A 22,908-nucleotide genomic window follows, 5' to 3' on the forward strand; every position below is an offset into this window, starting at 1 on the left:
AAGCAGCTACAAATTACATCCGAAAAGTAAGTATTGTACCTTAATTTTTTTATCATCTTCGAAGGAGTCAAATCATGCCTTATTAATTTTTTTTAACTTAATTCTTGATCTCTATTTTGCTTAGCAGATTTGATTGGAGTACACAAAGCAACTAGAGTATCGAGGCGGGGTGTATAATTCTGTAACATAATAGAGTTTGTTTTTTGTATAGCTGTCAAGTTGGTTAGTTTGTTAGACATAATTATAGCACTATTAGTTAGTAATTTATTTTCCCTTTTGCTATATATATTGTAATTGGTACTCAATACTCTGTGGTGGTTCTTTTAATCAATTATTCTCTCTTTTCACTTCTTTCTAATTCTTCTTCCATTACTTTAAATTTCAATGACCTGAGAGTACATCACCAACCTTCTTATTTTCTTATAATTATTTTTGTAATTCACTTGAATTTTAAGCTTGGTATCATTTTACATGGTATCAGAGCGAGAAGATCCAACTATGGCAGATAATTTAGCTAATCCGAATGCAAGCCCTTCATCAAATTTCGCTGCAGATTTTGAGAATTTCACCGCTTTCATGCGTCAATTCTCTCAATTCCAGGCACATCTTGGCAGATCTAGTTCCTCTTCTGCAATTTCTGATCCGATTAGCCCTTATTTTCTTCATCCAGGAGAAAGTCCTGGTTTGGCTCTAATTTCGCTTAAATTGACACTTCAAAATTATTATCAGTGGTCGCACGATATGTGGAGAGCACTCAGATCGAAGAATAAGGTGAAATTCCTCGATGGATCCATTCTAAAACCAGGTGAAGGTGATCTTAATTTTGAAGCATGGGATAGGTGTAACAATTTTCTCCTCTCCTGGATCAACCTCTCTCTCAGCCCTGAAATCGCTAAGAGCGTGATGTGGATTAGCTCAGCTCCAGACTTGTGGAATGATTTAAAACGTCGTTACTCACAGGGAGATGTCTTTCGAGTTGGTGCGTTAAAAGAAGAATTTTATGTATTCAAACAATGTGATCTTACTGTTACCTCTTACTTTGCTATGTTGAAAGCTATTTGGGAAGAATTAGAAAATTTACGTGCTATTCCTAGTTGTGTTGCTTGTGTTAATGGATGTTCATGTGGATCACGAATTGTTCGAGACTATGCTTCTGAGGAATATGTTGTCAAATTCTTAAAAGGATTGAATGAGCAATATTCAAATGTTAAATCACAAATCATACTAATGAAGCCGTTACCTGAAATCAACACAGTACTATCTATGTTAACCCAACAAGAGCAAGAATTGAATTGTGACCCGTCAAATAGCAACATAGTGACTAACTCTTTAGAGGTGCAAACCTCAACTGGAAGCGGTTCATTTTCTGGAAGAGGCAGAGGCCGTGGACGAAATTCAGGCAGACGAAGAAATCAAAAATCTTATAGTCGAGGCTACACTTCAAAGTTTTGTAGCTACTGTAATCGAATTGATCATTTAGCAGAGACATGCTATAAGAAAAATGGCTTTCCTACTCACCAAAAGCAGCGAGTAGCCAATCAACTTAGCACTGACGAGATAGTTGAAAATTCTAGTGCTGAGATTGCTGATTCTAACCAGGATAAAAAGAGCGATGATACAGTACTTGTGTTGACTCCAGATCAGAAGGAAACCTTACTAGCACTCCTTCAACAACCACGCATGCCAACTTCAAATAGTGTAAACCACATTACTTCTTCCGCCACCCTTACTCAACCAAAAGGTAGGCATTGCTTGAGTGTATCATCAAATTTTACTAAAACTTCTTGGATACTTGACAGTGGAGCTACTGATCATGCATCCTATATTCAAGAGTCTTTCAAAACTTTTCATTATATGAGATCAGTTTTGGTAAATCTACCTGATGGTTCTACCACTACAACAAACATTTGTGGCACTGTGCAACTCTCTAAACATTTGATTCTTACCAATGTTTTATTCATACCTCACTTTAAATATAATTTGATTTCAGTGTCTAAACTCACAAAGTCATTACATTGTGAATTAAAATTTACTGATTCTTTTTGTGAGATACAGGTACTCCCATCATTGAAGATGATTGGACAAGCTAAAGTCATTGGTGATCTTTATGTGATGGATGTTCAACCTTGGAAACTAACTACACCAGAAGTTAACACACATTCTGTAAATGTCACAGTGCAGCAAGATTTAGGAACTCTATGGCATGCTAGACTAGGTCATTTACCATCCAAAAGAATGTCAATCATGAAAAATACATTTCCATTTATTGAATGCATTTCATCATCTCATGTTTGTGATTCTTACCACTTGGCTAGACAAAAGAAATTGTCTTTTCCCATTAGTAATACACAATCAGAATATATTTTTGATTTGTTACATATAGATATTTGGGGACCACTCTCACTTTTATCTACTGCTGGCCATAAATATTTTCTTACAATTGTGGAAGATAAAACGAGGTTTACTTGGATTTATTGCATGAAACTAAAATCCGAAACTAGAGTGTTAGTAGAAAATTTTGTTCAAATGGTGCAAACTCAATTTCATAAAGTTGTGAAACAAATTAGAACAGATAATGGGATGGAATTTAAAATGAACTCTTTCTATAACTCAAAAGGAATATTACATCAAACATCTTGTGTTGAAACTCCTCAACAAAATGGAATTGTTGAGAGGAAGCATCAACATATACTGAATATTGCAAGAGCACTTTTGTTTCATTCTAATGTGCCAAAATGTTTTTGGCACTATGCTATGCACCATTCAGTACATTTAATAAATAGACTACCAAGCACCTTCTTGAATCATCAAACGCCTTATGAGGCACTTTTCAAGAATAAACTAGATTTGACTCATCTCAAGGTGTTTGGTTGTCTTGTTTTTGCTACCGCTTTGAGTACTAATAGAAGAAAATTAGATCCTAGAGCTAGAAAATGTATTTTTCTTGGTTATCAATCAGGAACAAAATGGTCCATTTTGTTTGATTTAAAATCCAAAGAAATTTTTATATCAAGAAACACTGAATTTTATGAACACTATTTCCCATTCAAACAAATACCAAGCACTGATTTTTCTATAGATCAACCTTCAATTGAATCATTCAATTTTGACCCTTTTGCATTCTTTTATAATAACTCTGCACATACTTCTTCATATGAGCATACTCATGGCATAATTGCACCTCACACCATACACACTACACCTGATTTATCTGCCACTTCTACATCACCCATGGCATCTCTTCATGATATAACAGATTCTGCATCACCCGCCACCTTAGACTCAGCATCTGCATTGGCACCATTGGAACATTCATCCATTCATATTGAGTCACAATCTGCTGCACCAGTTTTGAGAAGGTCTGAACGAGAAAGAAAAACACCCTCTTATCTTAAAGATTTTCATTGTTTCCATATTTCATTACATAGAGATCCAATCAATGCGGCCCAATTACCTTCAACATGTAAGTATCCCCTTTCTCACCATTTGTCATATTCATTGTTTACTCCCAAGCACCAGGCCTTCACTTTTGCTCTCATAAATAACTCGGACCCCAAACACTATTCTGAGGCTGTTATGCATGATTGTTGGAGGAAGGCTATTGAGGCAGAACTCACTGCTCTTGAGCAAAACAAAACCTAGATCATCACTTCTCTTCCTCCTGGAAAGAATGCAGTTGGTTGTAAGTGGATTTTTCGCACAAAATTCCACCCAGATGGCACTATCGAGAGGCATAAGGCACGTCTTGTTGCCCAAGGTTTCACTCAAATTCCTGGAGTCGATTACATTGACACCTTTAGTCCCGTTGTGAAAATGAGCACTGTGCGTGTTCTTCTTACCGTTGCAGCAGCAAAGAATTGGCATCTTCATCAACTTGATGTGAATACAGCTTTTCTCCATGGAGACCTACATGAGGACGTTTATATGAAACTTCCAAAGGGGTTACAGTGTTCCAATCCAAACTTAGTCTGCAAGTTGACAAAATCTTTGTACGGTTTGAAACAAACTAGTCGCCAATGGAACATCAAGTTGTCTGCTGCACTTGCTGATCTGGGGTTTACTCCATCTGAAAATGATCACTCGCTTTTTACCAAATCCACAGGTACAACTTTCACAGCTATTCTTGTTTATGTTGATGATCTTGTGTTAGCTGGAGATGATTTGAGTGAAATTCAAGCTGTCAAAATATTTTTGGATGATAAGTTAAAATTAAAGACCTTGGCCTTCTTAAGTTCTTTATTGGGATGGAGGTAGCACGAAGCAATGCTGGTATTGCACTGTATCAAAGAAAGTATGCATTGGATTTGATCACAGACTGCGGTTTGCTTGGTGCAAAACCAGCATCTACTCCTATGGAGTACACTACTTCTCTGTCTAAGGCTTCAGGCTCCCCTCTTCCTGATGCAACCATCTATCGTAGATTGGTGGGCAGACTTCTGTACCTTACTAACACAAGACCAGATCTCAGCTACTCTGTTGGATGCCTATCTCAGTTCATGGATTCACCAACTGATGCCCACTTGAAGGCTGCCTATATGATCATCCGGTATCTAAAACAATCACCAGCTTATTTTTCTCTGTCAACAATTCTTTCACACTATCTGATTACACTGATTCTGATTGGGGGCTTGTAAAGACACTCGAAAATCCATCAGTGGTTATTGTTTCTTCTTTGACCAAACTCTTATTTCTTGGAAGAGTAAGAAGCAGGCTACAGTTTCAAGGTCGTCCTCAGACAGAATATCGCGCCCTTGCTAATGGCACTTGTGAACTCGTTTGGTTACTCAAACTACTAAAGGAATTCAACATTCTTCCTCCTCTTCCGGTTGATATCTTCTGTGATAATAAATCAGCTATCTATATTGCTTCAAATCCTGTCTTTCATGAAAGAACCAAGCATGTTGAGGTTGATTGTCATGTGGCTCGAAACAAGTTCAAAGAAGGGGTTTCTAATCTTAGGCACGTTGTCTCCGGTGAACAACCGGCTGATCTATTCACTAAATCCCTTCCTCCAGGACCATTCTCTCATTTGCTTTCCAAGCTGGGATTACTTGATTTGCACAAACCACGTAATACCAGCTTGCGGGGGATGTAACATAATAGAGTTTATTTTTTGTATAGCTGTCAAGTTGGTTAGTTTGTTAGACATAATTATAGCACTATTAGTTAGTAATTTATTTTTCCTTTTGCTATATATATTGTAATTGGTACTCAGTACTCTGTGGTGGTTCTTTTAATCAATTATTCTCTCTTTTCACTTCTTTCTAATTCTTCTTCCATTACTTTAAATTTCAATGACCTGAGAGTACATCACCAACCTTCTTATTTTCTTATAATTATTTTTGTAATTCACTTGAATTTTAAGCTTGGTATCATTTTACAAATTCAGTGGTGTATAATTTAGTGGCGGAAGTTATGTGTATTTTTTGCTATTTATCTGAAAATATTTTTGCATGTGGATTGTCCGTGTAACAAGAAATGAAGAGCTTGATAAATTCATTATTTTGGTACTTTCAAGATTTCAGTTTTCTGAATCATTTTAGCAAAGTTTGATATTTATTTTGTAATAGTTTTATTTGGATAGTTTTTTAACATTAAATCCATTAATCTAGGATATTTGCTTTTCAATACTAAGTATTTGTTAATTTTATATTTTTATACTATGGATAATACGTATATGAATGTGATTAATTTTTTTAATATTATATGATGTAATTTTATATTAAAAAATATTTTTATTATAATTTTTTTAATTTAACTTTTATCATTAGCCACGGAAAAAGTGTAGCAAAAAAGTCCGGCCTGGTCAATTTTGTCACAGATAAAGTGTGGCATGCATCATTTTATTTTGCCACGAAAAAGAGTATGTCTAAACGTGCTAAAGTTGTGGCTAACAAAATGTTTCCACGGATATTAAAACCGTGGCTATTGGAGTAAAAAAGTGGCTAATTAAAAACGTGTCGTCCCCTTTAGCCACAAATGTTCATTTGTTACCAAAGCATAATTGCCATAGTTATTTGGAGTTTAGCCACGGATTTTTTCCATGACTAAACCCCTTGTTTTTGGTAGTGATATACGTGAGAGCGGTGAATGAAATGCAGAATATTAAAGATTGAGATAAAGTATGCCCCTGATAATAACAACATGTGTTACATACTTACATATTTGACTATATCTAACCATTTATTGTATAAATATTATGACATCCAACTCACTTGTGGTATCAGACAAATTAAACCTCATATATAAAATCATCTCTATTATTTTTTTCATAAATTACATTATCTTAAAATATTGCTTTATGATAATTCTTGAGTAATATGCTTTCAAAATTATGTTTACTTAATTTATAATTTAAAATTTTAAAAAAATATATAATAATTACTAAATACAATCTAATTTATTTTTAAATACTTTTTATTTTTATTTTTATATTTTAAAAAAATGCATATAGATTTATTATTAATTAATAAATTTAAATAATTTTTTAATTTTAATATTTTTTATTGTTCATATATTTTTTTAATTTGTCCTAAAACTTAAATATTTAGTTTTATTGATTATTGTTGTATATTATTGTTAAATAACTGCATTATCATACATAGCAATTAAAAATAAAAATAAAAACATAAACATTTTATGTTCTTTTAAGAACTTAATACTAAAAATTATATAATTTATTAGAAGAATTAAAATTTAAAAAATATATAATTTAAAAGAACTAAAACTTATTTAATTTAATAGAATATTTTTAATATTTATTATTAAATAATTGCACTTTGATTGCATATAATAAGATATGCATAACATAATTTATTATACACTGTTGGAGTACTACTCTTTTATTTTAATTTTTAAGGTTAAAAGGCAAGTACTCATCAAGAATAATAGGTAAGGTTTAAAATGGGATCTAAATTCTATGTTTTCATTCTTTATACATAATTACGTGCAAAATTTATATTGATTGAATGACAGTTGCTCGTTTGAGAGAATGACACAGACGTGATTTAGAGTTGAGATGAAGAACAAGCTGTGATAAAAACCAGCTATTTATAATTTAGTAACACATATACGTCAGAGTAACGAGCAGTGAGTGAAAATTGTCAACAGAATATTAAAGATTGAGATGAAGTATGCCCCTGATAATAATAACAACATGTGTTACATACTTACATATTTGACTATATCTGACTATTTATTATACAAATACTATGACATCCAACTCACGGCTAACTCACCTGTCGTATCAGACAAATTAAACCTTACATATATGAAATCAACTCAATTGTTTTTTTTTTTTCATAAATTACATTATCCTAAAATATTATTATAAAATTTTAACTTTGAATATATTTTATAAAAAATTACTATTGAGTACACGAGTGAATCAGTAAATATTTTAAAAGTTAGAAAATTTTATTAAAAAAAATGTAAAAAAAATATTTATTGATTTTAAAATAGATGTCCAAAACTAATACTCATATATAAAATTAAAAATAATAAAAGTTAATCATTTTTGTTTAATTATCACAATTTAATTAATGTAACATAAAAAAAATTAGTTGATTTAAATAGATTTAACACCATTAAAAATAATCTCTATTAAAACCTTTACATTATACTACTAATTTTAAATAGTTGATAATAAAAAATATTTTTGTCCATGTATATAATTATTTAGGATATATAATTATTTAGCGTATATAATTGTTCTCGTTAAATTTGTATTTGGGTATCAAAAATTATTAAATGTTAATATTAGTTATTAGTTTTAATAGAATAAGTATAGTCAAATATTTTTATTTTTCTCGTAAAATATCATATAAGAATCTTATGTGAGTTAATCTATATATGCCTACATGTTGTACTAAAGTTAAATATCTCATTATTCTTGCTAATAATAATTAGTTTTTCTCATACAATCATAGTGTTAGGTAAAAAAACATTGAAACTATTGTCATGAGCTAGTTTTCACTCTAAGTAACAATACAAAAATCTCCAGATTAATTAATCACCATTTTTTTCAATGAGATTTAGGATGTCTTCTCTCTCAACTTGGGTATATATTTTGTCTTTCATTATCCATTTTTTAAATAATATATATTGTGAGATTGTTGAACTTTTATTGGAGAAAAGTAAACTAAACTAGTTATGTTGTATTAATTAGATGGTATAAGATAAAAAAGAATTAGGTAAAAGGAAAAATGATTGCTGTATTAAAAATGGTAGAAAAAAAAAAGTAACTTACAAGATTTTTTAAGTAAGGATTTTAGAAGTTCTAAATTTCAAAGGACTCTCCGAACAAATTATAAATAGCAACATTTTTTGTAAGAAATCATGCCATCAACACTTTTTCAAGTTTTATCATTATAGTACACTCTCTTTTTCTTTGTTTTTATTATTCTTCTACTCTTTCATATTTTGTTCATACTCACTCATTTACTACTCATCATCATTTACTACTCTTTGATAGATGATGATCGTTTCGGTAATGTTTTTTAAAATCCTTATTTTAAATGTATTTTTTAGAAATTAATTTTCTCTTTTTATTGTATCATATAGAGAAGCCTAAAACTTATTTTTTATTATTGTAATAACTGTTTCATTCATTTAAATGTTGAGTATTTAAGTATTAAAATAATAAATAAAAAAAGTGATTTGTAGATAAATTAAAAATAAATAACTGTTATTTATTTATTTTAAATTCCTTTTTTCAAGTTTAAAATAAACCGAATTTTTTACTATTCTCGTTATTTTATATTGATCTTAGTGCATTCCTATCTATATTAAACTTTGTTTTTTTCAAAAAAAAGGGAAATATAACGGTTAGATAGTGTGGGTAACTATGTCGGTTTTTTTTTTTAAATTATTTTTTTAGTTATTAGTTTATTCTAAAATTACAGGGAATGATGAAGAAGAAAAGATGGCACCCATAGATGAGAAAGAACTTGCGTTGGACCGTGGATTTGTGGTGCCACATTTCAACTCATTTGGCCACAGATTTCGGTTCACTTCTTCATATAATTATAATTATAATCATTATTGTTATTTTCACTGTTTGTGCGCGATTCACCCATTATAATTTATAGCCATCAAGGATCATATTAATCAGAGTACCAGATATTAAACTTAATATTCTTTTATAAAATATTTGGAATTTTAACATATTATAGGAACAATTTTCAGTCACCAAAAAAATATTATAGGAACAATAGTTTTAATATTTATGTTCTCAAAGATGCTTTGTCCAAATTCTTTTAGTTAAATTAAATTTAAATTGACACACAAAAAAGTGTTAAATTGACTCTCTACTTTAACATTTTCTTTTATATTTCTCAATATGTATTTTTTGGGCCAATTTTGTTTTTTCAATAAGGGATTAAACTTTTTAGTCTTTCGTTAGGCCAATTATTCATTTGTTAATATTTAGCCCAGGCCCATCAAATCACAAATTTTGGAATTCTTATATGATATATAGAATTGTGTTTTGTGTACATAAAAAAATGATTGTGGAAATGAAAAACATTCCAAACAAATTAAAAATAAAGTTGTGAATCAAAGAAAAGAAAAAAAATGTGAAAGCTAAAAGGAAAAAAGAAATCATAAATTGGTGCCTTCTTGAGGCCTGACAAGTATTTTTTGTATCATTTTATCACAATTATAAAGTAAATAAAAGGGTACAAATATTAAATTGAAACTTCAGTCTTTTAATTTAATTGTTGTAGAATAACGCCATGGTAGTTGGTACGCCCCCAATTTCATTTGCACTTGGTACACATAAAATAAATCATATTTTTGGCTCTTAGAAGGTCTAAACATGGTTAAATTATTATTATTATTATTATTATTATTATTATTATTATTATTATTATTATTATTATTATGTACAAAGTATGAGACAAGAAGGAGTGGAGAACTTCTACAGAAAAAACCATACTTATTGTTACCCTAGGTAACCAGAGATTAATGGGCTGGATGGCGTTGGTTGGCCCAATCGTTTGGGGGAGGAAGCCTTTGAGAGGGTCTGCACCTTGAAGGCCTCCGTCCGACTTGTGAGTATGGATGAATGGGGGGTGGTACCTGCAAGGACACTCCGATGCCTAAGTCAGCAAGAGTGTTAGCAGGTCTAGAGAGTATTGGGACTTAGAGATACCTGAAAGGTGTCAGTGTATTTATAGTGGTGATCCAATAACCACCGTTGGAGTAGTGCCACTTTTCTAGGGTGTTAACCGTCCCTTTATCTTAGGGAAGTTAAGATATGACTCGTGGAAGTGGTTAGAGAGATTCTAGGGGCAGTTACTCATTCAAATGAGTGCTTATCTGCCAGCTAACCCTCGTTCCCGACTTCTTTAGAGCAAGTCGAGACGGGTACCAACTTCGTAGTGGCTGATCTGGTGAAAGGTGAGGTCAACCCTTTGGGTTGGGCCTTTTTACTTGGACCCTGGGTCTTAATCGTTGGGCCAGGATATGAACAGTGCCCCACTCGAGCCCAATTTCTCTTTAAGATTTGGGTTCGAGTATACTACTCGGGGTTGTGACCGACGTGATGTTTCGAAACCGACGTGACTTTTGTGACCTTTTGGTTCTGACAGTTACGTCTAATCAAGCGTCGTGTCTGTTAGGGATGTGCGTAGGGATTGATGGTCTTGGTAACGGTGCATTTTCATTAATGACTGCCCTGTTTTTACCATTGTGCCCCTAACGTACTTATAAATACTTTCCCTCTCTTTCATTGTTTCGTTTCTGCGATTTTTCAAATTTCCCCTTCATTCGTTCGTGCTGCATTTTTGCATTTTCGAAGGCTTTCGTTTTCTCCAACCCTCATTTTCGGATAAAGGTTAGTTCTTTTCGTAACATGCTTTTCTATTTGCATGCCTTCATTTTGTAGATAGGTTGGTTTGTAGACTTCAGTTCCGTATTTCCTCCTTTAGAGACCGTGTTTTTTATTTTCTTTTTCTTTTTCCCTTGTAGGTTTTTTGCTACCTTTTTAAGAAAAAGAAATGGCTTCCGTAGATATCCTTTTTCAATGGGTTGATGTCACGGTCCTAGGGGAGGAACCCTCGGTCGATACTAAGTTTATCACCAACCTTCGCACTCACTACAGAATTTGTACTTCTGAGGATGACGAGCCGAAGTATGAATTGGTAGTCCCGGGTCCTGAAGACCGGGTTTGCTTTGGGAGGGTCAATGAGGCAGCCCCTCATTTTTTCTTTATGTATGAGTGTATGATCACCCGTTTGGGTGTTTTTCTTCCTTTTTCAAACTTTGAGATATCTGTTTTGCATCACTGCCGAGTTGCCCCTACCCAGCTTCACCCCAACTCTTGGGGTTTTTTGAAAATTTATCAATTTATTAGCCAAGCTTTGGAGTTCTCGACTTCTTTGAAGATTTTTTTCTATCTCTTCCATATGACCAAACCCTTCAGTGGGCTAAACAATAAGCAACAATGGGTGTCTTTCCGAGCCATATAGGGTCGGAGAGTTTTTACCCTTTTTGACGAATCCTTCCATGACTTTAAAAATTATTTTTTCAAAGTTCAAGCCGTAGAGGGTCACCATCCCTTTTTTCTGGATGATAATTCTTCTCCCCGATTTCCTTTATACTGGCTGGAGGCCTTCCCCTGCGAGAAATATGGTCTGGATGACCTGGATGAGGTAGAAGCAGCCATTGTGGGGTTCCTCCGAGAAGTGTGGGGGAGGGCCCCATACTTGGACACAAAAAAGTTTCTCCAGGGGTCTCCGACCTTTGTCTAGGCACAGCTAGGTAGCTTTTATTTGTTTGTTAGATTTCCGACTTGTTTGACTGACCTTTCCAACTTGTCTGATCTATCTGTTATTGTCTTTTCAGAGATGGCAAAGGCAAACGCTCAGGAGTCTTACCAAAGGGTCCAGGAGGCTAAAGCAAGGTCTCGCGCCAGGACTGGTGGCGCCAGGGCGGTTATCTATCCTCCTCCTCCTCCTCGGAACGTTGGGACTCCCTCTCAGCCCATTGTGATTTCTTCTTCAACTTTCTCTCAGCCGCCCCCCTCTGCCCGACCTTCTCCTGAGCCAGAGAATAAGAAGCGCAAGACCTTAGAGTCTGACTCTTCTGGTGAGGTGAAGGCGGATGCTCTTGCATTCGTCCGAAACAACATCTACCCCCAAGCTCGTATAAGCATGGATGATGTGTCTGTTCGTCACCACCTTACCACTCTGATTGAAGAGAGTCTCAAGGCGGCGGGAGTTTGTGGCAAACTCTTGGATATTTTTGAGAAGGCTCCTCTCAGCTCTTTAGGGATGACCTCGAGGGTCGAGGAGCTGGAAGGAAGGCTTCGTATATATCAAGAGCATGAGAGGGAGTTGAAGGAGGAAGTCGCCAAGCTGAAGGAGGAGAGAGATAACCTCCGGGAGAAGGGGAGGAAGTTGCAAGCCCAATGCAACATGGAGGTGGACTTGAGGAAAACAGCGCAGGGCAGCTATCAAAAGTTATTTGAAGATCTTGTGGCTGCGAAGAATGATCTGCTGAATTCTCGGAAGGCCTATGCCGAGTTGGAGGACTCTATCGCTGATGGCGCCGAGGAGGCTTGGAGGGTCTTTAAGGAGCAGGTCGGAGTCATTGCTCCTGACTTGGACCTTTCTCCTTTAGATCCCGACAAAGTCGTCATCGACGGTGCCATTGTGGATCCTCCTACCCCTATGATTGTTTCCGAGTCAGAATTGAAGACTCGGGGGCAGAGGATCATAGAGTCCCCTCCTCGTCCTAAGGACGCTCCGAGCTCTTCTACTGTTCCTCCGACTTCCTCTCCTATGGATGCCTCTCTTCCTGGTCCTGGCGGCGTTCTTCCCGACTCTGGTGGTGGTGATCCGTCTACTCTTCTTTCTAAAAAGTAATTTGTTGGCTATTTTGGGGGCCCGGCCTGTGGGTCCCCCCTTTTTTAAACTTCTTTATTTGTGTTGGTGGTGATGTTTTGAACAATTTGCTTTTGGCCTTATAAGGCCGTAAACAAAACATTTAAAATATTCCTTTTTTAATAAGGGTTTAAGTTAAAAATAAGTACCCTTTTTGGATGAGGATTTAAGTTACTTTATACGTGCATGCTTTTCTGATTTCGTTTTTTTTTTTTTTCGAATTCCCCTTGATCTTTTCTGGAAAACCTTTTCTTTGGCTTGTCTGTCTTTCTGAACCTTTTAGTTTCAAGGATCTTTAGAACAGCCTTTTAATTTTTCTTGGGTTTTTTCCTATCTCTTTCGTTATTCCTAGTACTCAATTTTGTTTTATTGAGTTTTTATGACTTATGTTATTTTTGCGATTCGTTTTCTGTTTCTACTCGGTCTTTTCATTCCGACTTGTGAGTCGGAACGTTTCTGAGTTTCTTACGATCACCTTTTATAACCTCTTTACACCGACTTGTACCTCGTCGTTTTATCCTGACGACCATCTAGGTCGGTTCATGGGATTTTCATGTTTTGTCGAGCTTAAGTCGGCGCGTTTCGTAGAAAGAGAAAACAACAAAGGAATTTAAGAGATATTTGTAAGATAAAAAGATCTTTATTAATTGGGGAGGTGCTTTATTGCTACTAAGGGTTTTTGACAGTCTATTTCCCTTAGCCTCTACTATGATGCCTCGTTAAAAACCCTTCTCTAGAAAAAACCCTTTGGTTTTGGGAAAAAATCATGAAGTTGGGAAAAGAGTACATCAGGGAGTAGAGTTCGCTTTTAGCTATAGTGCCTTTTCATATTACAAGCATGCCACGACCTTGGTAACTCGGTGTCGTCCAAGTCGGTTACTTTATAATAGCCCTTTCCTAAGACCTCATTGATTTTGTATGGTCCTTTCCAGTTTGCAGCGAGCTTTCCTTCTCCTGATTTGTTGACTCCAATGTCGTTTCTGATCAAGACTAAGTCACTTGGGGTGAATGCTCTTCGAATGGCTTTTTTGTTGTATCTTGTAGTCATCCTTTGTTTTAACGCTGCTTCTCTTATCTGGGCTTCTTCTCGAACCTCGGGAAGCAAGTCGAGCTCCTCTTTATGCCCCTGTATATTTCCGATCTCGTCATGGAGAATCACTCTTGGGCTTTGTTCGTTGACTTCTATTGGGATCATGGCTTCTACGCCATAGACTAGTCGGAAGGGTGTTTCTCCAGTGGCGGATTGGGGGGTTGTCCTGTAAGCCCATAGCACTTGTGGGAGCTCTTTGGCCCAGGCTCCTTTTGCATCTTGTAATCTTTTCTTTAGCCCTGCCAGTATGACTTTGTTGGCTGCTTCGGCTTGCCCGTTGGCTTGCGGGTGTTCCACCGAGGTGAACTGGTGTTTGATCTTCATACTGGCTATTAGGCTTCTAAAGGTAGAGTCGGTGAATTATGTTCCATTATCTGTAGTAATGGAATGAGGTATCCCATATCTTGTGATGATATTTTTGTAGAGGAACCTCCGACTTCTTTGTGCGGTGATGGTGGCCAGTGGTTCTGCTTCTATCCACTTTGTGAAATAATCTATTCCCACAATCAGGTATCTGACTTGTCCTGGCGCCTGGGGAAAAGGTCCTAACAAATCCATTCCCCATTTTGCAAAAGGCCATGGAGAAGTGATACTGATGAGCTCCTCCGGGGGAGCCACATGAAAATTTGCATGCATCTGGCATGGTTGGCACCTTTTCACAAATTCTATGGCATCTTTTTGCAAGGTCGGCCAGTAGAATCCAGCTCGGATCACTTTCCTGGCTAGTGACTTTGCTCCGAGATGATTTTCGCAGATCCCACTGTGGACTTCTTCCAACACTTCGGTGGTTTTTGAGGTCGGTACACACTTTAATAATGGTGTTGATATCCCCCTTCTGTAGAGGATATTTCTCACCAAAGTGTAATGTTGTGCTTTCCTTCGGATCTTCTTAGCCTCTTTCTCCTCCTTGGGGAGGATGTCGAATTTCATGTATTCGACCAAGGGGTTCATCCAACCGAGGTTTAATCCGACTATCTCAAGGACCTCTTGTTTGTCTTCTACTTTTACCACGGAGGGTTTCTGGAGAGTTTCTTGGATCAGGCTTCTGTTATTCCCTCCTGGCTTGGTACTTGCCAACTTGGATAGGGTGTCTGCTCTGCTATTTAGATCCCGAGTTATGTGTTTGACCTCGGTTTCTGCAAAGCGCCCAAGATGTTCCAGAGTTTTTTCCAAGTACCTTTTCATATTTGTGTCCTTCGCCTGATACTCTCCACTTATCTGGGAGGTTACTACTTGCGAATCGCTGTATATCATCACTTTTGTAGCACCGACTTCTTCCGCCAGCTTCAATCCAGCAATCAAGGCTTCATACTCTGCTTGATTATTTGAAGCTGAGAATTCAAATTTGAGGGAAACCTCTATTTGGGTCCCTCTTTCGTCCACCAATATTATGCCTGCACCGCTCCCTGTTTTGTTTGAGGAGCCATCTACATAGAGTTTCCATGTAGTTGGTCTTTCCTCTTGTTCTCCCGCGTATTCCGCAATGAAGTCGGTAAGGCACTGGGCTTTAATCGCCGTCCGAGTTTCATACTTCAAGTCGAACTCAGAGAGTTCTATTGCCCACTGAACCATTCTCCCTGCAACATCCGTCTTTTGGAGGATTTGCTTCATGGGTTGGTTCGTGCGAACTCTTATTGTGTGAGCTTGAAAGTAAGGCCGTAGCCTTCGTGAGGCTACTACTAAGGAGTAGGCAAACTTCTCTAGTTTGTGGTACCTTAGCTCAGGGCCTTGTCTGCTACAGATAAGTATAGGACGAGGTCTTCCCCAGCTATGGGTCGGGTCAGAATAGGAGGTTGGCTCAAGAATCTTTTGAACTCTTGGAACGCCTCCTCGCATTCCGGAGTCCATTCGAATTGACATCCCTTTCTCAATAAGGAGAACAATGGAAGGGATTTTAGTGCTGATCCTGCCAAGAATCTGGAGAGGGCTGCAAGTCGGCCGTTCAGCTGCTGGACCTCTCTTAAACAGGTCGGGCTTTTCATCTCCAGGATAGCTCTACACTTGTCGGGATTAGCTTCAATCCCTCTTTGTGTTAGCATAAACCCTAGGAATTTTTCTGCCTCTACTGCGAAGGCACACTTTGAGGGATTTAGTCTCATCCCGTGTAACCTTATGGTGTCGAAGACTTGTGAGAGGTCTGCCAAGAGATTGACTTCTTTCTTGGTCTTTACCAGCATGTCGTCGACGTATACTTCCATTAAGCTTCCAAGGTGAGAGGCAAACACCTTATTCATCAGCCTCTGGTATGTGGCCCCTGCATTCTTTAATCCAAACGGCATGACCACGTAGCAAAAATTAGCTCTGGGCGTGATGAATGATGTTTTTTCCTGGTCTGGCTCATGCATCGGGATTTGGTTATACCCCGAGTAGGCGTCCATGAATGACAAGTATTGATACCCTGAGCTGGAGTCTACCAGGGTGTCAATACTTGGCAGTGGATAGGGGTCCTTGGGACAGGCCTTATTTAAGTCGGTATAGTCGACACACATTCTCCATTTACCATTTTATTTTTTGACTAGCACTACATTGGCTAGCCATGTTGGATACTTGACTTCTCTGATGAAGCCGGCTTCTAAGAGCGCTTGTACTTGCTCTTCTACTATTAGGGCTCGTTCTGGGCCGAGCTTGCGTCTTCTTTGTTGTACAGGTCGGGACCCCGGGTAAACCGAGAGCTTATGGGACATGAGCTTGGGGTCTATCCCAGGCATGTCGGAGGCTTTCCAGGCGAAGAGATCGGAGTTATCTCTTAGGAGCTTAGTCAACCCTTGTTTTAGGGTTTCCCCTAGGTTGGCCCCTATGTGAGTATTTTTTCCCTCCTCTTTGCCGACCTGTATCTCCTCTGTTCTTCCTCCCGGTTGTGGACGCAGCTCTTCTTTGGCCCTTGTGCCTCCGAGCTCTACTGTGTAAACTTCTCTGCCTTTTCCTCTCAGGTTTAGGCTTTCATTGTAGTATTTCCTTGCCAATTTCTGATCTCCCCTTACCGTTGCTATCCCCGCTGAGGTCGGAAATTTCATACAGAGGTGAGGAGTGGATACCACCGCTCTGAGTCGATTAAGGGTAGCTCTGCCAATTAAAGCATTATATGCTGACCCTACATTGATGACTATGAAGTCTATGCTCAGAGTTTTTGATTTTTTTCCTTTTCCAAAGGTGGTGTAGAGGGGCAAAAATTCTAGTGGCTTTATTGGCGTGTCACCTAGTCCATATAAGGTGTCGGGGTAGGCTCTTAATTCTTTCTCATCCAACCCTAGTTTGTCGAAAGCGGGCTTAAAAAGAATGTCCGCTGAGCTTCCTTGGTCTACTAGGGTTCTGTGGAGATGAGCATTTTCTAGGATCATAGTTATTACCACTGGATCATTGTGTCCAGGGATTATTCCTTGCCCATCTTCTTTTGTGAATGAAATGGTGGGGAGGTCGGGTGACTCTCCTCCAACCTGGTAGATTCTCTTGAGATGTCTTTTGCGAGAGGATTTGGTGAGTCCCCCTCCCGCGAACCCTCCTGAGATCATATGGATATGTCTCTCCGGGGTTTGTGGTGGTGGGTCTCTTCTGTCCACATCGTCTCGCTTTCTCTTCCCATGGCCGTCCGACCTTTCTATGAGATATCTGTCAAGCCGACCTTCTCTAGCCAGCTTTTCTATCACATTTTTGAGGTCGTAACAGTCATTTGTGGGATGACCATATATTTTATGGTACTCACAGTAGTCGCTGCGGCTCCCCCCTTTTTTATTTTTAATGGGTCTGGGGGGTGGCAGCCTTTCGGTGTTACAAATCTCTCTGTATACATCCACTATGGAAACTTTCAGAGGAGTATAAGAGTGATATTTTCTTGGTCTATCGAGACCGAGTTCTTCCTTCTTCTTGGTTTCCCTCTCCCTCTCTTTTGTTGAGGGAGGGTGTCCAGGTCGCCAGCTCAGGTCTCTCAACTTGGCATTTTCCTCCATGTTGATGTACTTTTCAGCTCTTTCCTGTACATCACTTAGAGAGATGGGGTGTCTTTTGGATATGGACTGTGAGAAGGGACCTTCTTTGAGCCCATTGACTAACCCCATTATGACTGCCTCGGTAGGCAGGTCTTGAATCTCTAAACATGCTTTGTTGAACCTTTCCATATAGGCTCGTAAGGATTCTCCGACCTCCTGTTTTATTACCAGGAGGCTTGGTGCATGTTTTACTTTGTCTTTCTGGATAGAGAACCTCATCAAGAATTTCCTTGAGAGGTCTTCAAAACTGGTAACCGACCTCGAGGGGAGGCTGTCAAACCACTTCATCGCTGCTTTTGACAAGGTTGTCGAAAAAGCTTTGCATCGCGTAGCATCAGAAGCGTCAGCCAGATACATCCGACTTTTAAAGTTGCTCAGATGATGCTTTGGATTAGTGGTTCCGTCGTAGAGGTCCATATCGGGGCTTCTAAAGTTTCTCGAAACTTTTGCCCTCATTATGTCCTCACTAAAAGGATATTCCCCTCCTAGGGGCGACTCTTCTCTACTATCACGGGAGTTCCGACCTTTGAGGGAGGATTCTAGCTTTAAGAGTTTTTCCTCTAACTCTTTTCGTCGATCCATCTCCTCTCTTAGGTGCTTTTCTATCTCCCTTTGTCGCTCCCGTTCCTGTTCTAGTTGTTCCAAACGATTTTGGTGGACATGGACTAATCCCATAAGCTCAGTTGCATGGGACTGTCCATCCTTCTCTGACTCACGGCCTTCTGAGGAATTCACCTTCGGGGTTTTGACTCCGGAGGTTCCTTCTTTGTGTTGATCGTTGGTTTCCTGATGGAGGGTTAGGTCCGCGTCATTATTTCCGGTATCCATATTCTCTTGTTCAGAATCTGTTTCCACATGACCCTCCTCGGGGGATCTGTCCGCCATCACTGGTTGATCTCTCGAGTCCCCGGCAACGGCACCAATGTTACGGTAAGTAACCGGAGATTAATGGGCTGGATGGCGTTGGTTGGCCCAATCGTTTGGGGGAGGAAGCCTTTGAGAGGGTCTGCGCCTTGAAGGCCTCCGTCCGACTTGTGAGTATGGATGAATGGGGGGTGGTACCTGCAAGGACACTCCGATGCCTAAGTCAGCAAGAGTGTTAGCAGGTCTAGAGAGTATTGGGACTTAGAGATACCTGAAGGTGTCAGTGTATTTATAGTGGTGATCCAATAACCACCGTTAGAGTAGTGCCACTTTTCTAGGGTGTTAACCGTCCCTTTATCTTAGGAAAGTTAAGATATGACTCGTGGAAGTGGTTAGAGAGATTCTAGGGGCAGTTACTCATTCAAATGAGTGCTTATCTGCCAGTTAACCCTCGTTCCCGACTTCTTTAGAGCAAGTCGAGACGGGTACCGAATTCGTAGTGGCTGATCTGGTGAAAGGTGAGGTCAACCCTTTGGGTTGGGCCTTTTTACTTAGACCCTGGGCCTTAATCGTTGGGCCAGGATATGAACACTTATCAATGCTATGATTTCGTAAGCGTCTATAAAAAATTCTTGATCACATGTTTAACTTTAATTTCAAATATTAAAATTTAAATTTTTTATATACAAGTGAAGAAAATAAGAGAGGAGTATGAAAAATTGAATAAGGCAGAGATGAGCATATGGAAATGTTGTGAACTTCTTGATAAAATAGTGGATGAAAGTGATCCTGATTTAGATGAATGTCAAATTTAACATTTATTGGAAATAGCTGAAGCTATAAGAAAGGATTACTCTGATGAAGATTGGCTTCACTTAACTGGCTTTATCCATGGTACACTTTAATATAATTGATTTTAAAAATTAATTTATAATGTTGTACTTGCATTGTTAATTAATTATTATGCCACAATTAATTTAATCAATTTGTTTGGATATAGATCTTGACAAGGTGCTTCTGTTTTCTAGTTTTGGAGAACTTCCACAATGGGCTATTGTAGGTCAGTGATCTTTTATCATGATATATATAAGATTTAATAAGAATTGAATTTATTTTTAGATATAAAATTAATTTCATTAAAAAATTAAAAAAAGATTTGAATAAGTTTTTCTAAAAAGATAAGGCTTATTTTTCATAATAATAATAATAATAATAATAATAATAATAAATTTTTTATTTGAAATATCTTATTTAATCTATACTCACCAATCATGTACAGGTGATATATTTCCAATAGGTTGCAGATTTGATGAATCCAATGTCCATCACAAGGTAAAAATCTATCCAAATTTTGTTTTCTTTAATTTTAGTTAGGGTGCAGAGAAACTAAGATTATGAAAATTAATTTTACAAACTAACATATATTTATTTATATGTTGAATTTTTTTATAATTCAGTATTTCAAAGAAAATCCAGAACACTAAATATGGGATTTATTCTGAGAAATGTGGACTTAACAATGTGATGATGTGATGGGGACATGATGATCATCTTGTAAGCATCCCATCAAATCTTAAATCATATAATTTAATTATTTCACATATAAATTTCAAATAAATTAAAGGTTTGAAATTTGGGTGTTGTCTATATACATAGGTGGCAAAGGGGAACAAGACTACTCTGCCCTCAGTTGCTTTGTTCATTATTAGATACCATTCATTCTATGGTAAGTGCCCAATTAGAAACTAATTAAAGTTAAAATTTTGTAAATTCATATAACTAATTATTCAAATGATTAATTCATAATTCATAATTTTACTATTTGGTAGATTATGATTTATTTTGCAGCATTACATAAGGAAGGAGCATATAAGAACGTGATGAATGATGAGGTTGAGACTCGAAAAATATTATTTATTTATTAGTGTCTCTTTTTTTGAAGTTAGCTTTAATTTTGTCCGTAGCAGCTGCATCAGTTGAAAGAACTTTTTTTACTATGAATGTCATAAAGAGTCGGCTTCGTAACCGTATAGGAGATAAATTTTTAAATGATTGTTTAGTGACATATATAGAAAGAGAGACATTTGATTGTATTGACTCAATCTTTTCAAAATATGAAATCTAGAAGAATGGTGTAACACCCTACCACACAAACCTTTACGCATAGGACGTAAATCAGAGGTGGCGAGATGTTACGACCTCTAAAAATAAAAATAATTATATAATATAGTTGGAAGAAGTTGTAACTAGGAGCCTTGAAAAAGGGAGCTAAACAAAAGCATAACAAAAATCGCGTCGCACTCGAACGGTTAAGCTTAAAATAGATATGCAAGATTGAAAGGAAGGATAAACTATATATATTGAACGGAATTCCAAAAGATACAATTATCAAGCTCATGACTCGACCTGCAAAGTTAAAGTCGGCCAAAGTATATATATATATATATATATATATATATATATATATATATATATATATAACCCCCAAACAGCCCAAGGGACATGATACATACACCTATTTCTCCAAGTCGACCTTTAGGAGGGAGAAACATAAAATATAAGCAGAGAAGAATCTATATACATATATACAAAGCATAAAACAAAATACAATAATTCCAAAATAACCAACTTCGCTTGCAGAGAAAACTCCAGACGCTTACCGAGGTGCCTTTCGACCTGTATCTGAAAACAACAATATATGTATGGAATGAGAACCGGAAGTTCTCAGTATGGTAAATATGCCAACGTACATAATATATAAGGTTCCGAGAAAGCCAGAGGCAATCTTAGAACTCCGACACTCAGATTTAAAACTTAGAGTTATACATTAAACAAAAAATCAGGTAAACTATCTAAGGTACTTAGGTTCTAATCCAAATATAACCTAACACTTCAATCTCACTCTCCTCCAACCCTCCGAATCACCGGTGGAATAAGCCTCGTCACACCTTCACCCACGAGGGATCTCTCAGTTGCAGAGACATACAATACAGACAAGCAAAATAAAGATAGGATATTACAACAAATAGCTTAGATAACAATTAATAACAGTTAAGCAATTAGGCAAACCAAAATAATGCACACTCAAATAAATCATACAAATGCACATGATGCATGCCTGTCCTACTGGCCGTGAGCTCAGGCGTCGATTAAACTGCCAGAACCAAACAGATCTGGTAACTAGTCTGGATATTGTCTCTAGGTTGCGCATCCCCAAGAGGAACACAAACGAAGGAGAGTGTCTTTCCACCTTCTCCTAGAGGAATTACGAAGGAGAATTCCTTTTCACATCGAAGGAGTGTGCCTTTCTACCTTGCAACGAGAGAAAAACTTGGGAGAACAATACGAAGGAGAGTGCCTTTCCACCTTTCCTATATCCACATCAAAATAAGAGAGGGAATCTTTTATCTTCAACTTGCCAACCTCGTGAGTGGGATGAAATCTCCGACCTCATCGCAGGTGGGATAAAACTATTACCCTCACGAATTCATGATGCACCAAGCAAGCGGGACTACATTACCGTCCTTGCCAGGAAATCAATAAACTTTAAATTCACAGTAACAAATCATACCCCATCATTTTCATTAGAATCAACCATCATAGTTTTCCATACATAATACAATCACAATTCATTATCATTCTCACCATCTTTATCAATCCCTCTCTCTTTCACCATTACTATTATCTCATTGCTTAGTTATTCACTCTGCCATTCCTCCTCAATATCTCCTCAACCTATTCGACATATTCACCTTCATTCTAATGCTTAAAAACTCGCTATCAAACCCTAAATGGATATTAAAGAGGTTTGGAAAATCATAGGAATGGTTGATAGTTCAAAAATGGTAAATTTCCATAAAACAGTTATTTTGAAGGTTTACAAGCTTGTCGGGAAGGTCGAACAGTGAAAAACAGAGTTTTAGTCTAAAACAGGGTGTTGTGCGTACACATCATTGATGTGCGTACGCACGCACCAGAAGAACTTTCCAGCCTATGCGTACGTACAACTAGCAAAATCCTCAGAGTGTGCATACGCACACCCCCTCGTGTGTACGTGATAGTGAAAGAATTGTCGTGTTGTTCT

At 37.3% G+C, this 22,908-nt stretch overlaps 1 pseudogene; it reads left to right on the plus strand.

Moving 5' to 3' along the window:
* Window positions 1-471: 471 nt before the first annotated feature.
* The window catches only part of LOC107615160 (uncharacterized), a 38,054-nt pseudogene continuing 15,617 nt past the window's right edge, over window positions 472-22,908 (plus strand).

This window comes from Arachis ipaensis, chromosome B9 (genome assembly GCF_059453495.1).
Source record: "Arachis ipaensis isolate K30076 ecotype BB chromosome B9, ASM5945349v1, whole genome shotgun sequence".
Taxonomy (NCBI): Eukaryota; Viridiplantae; Streptophyta; class Magnoliopsida; order Fabales; family Fabaceae; genus Arachis; species Arachis ipaensis.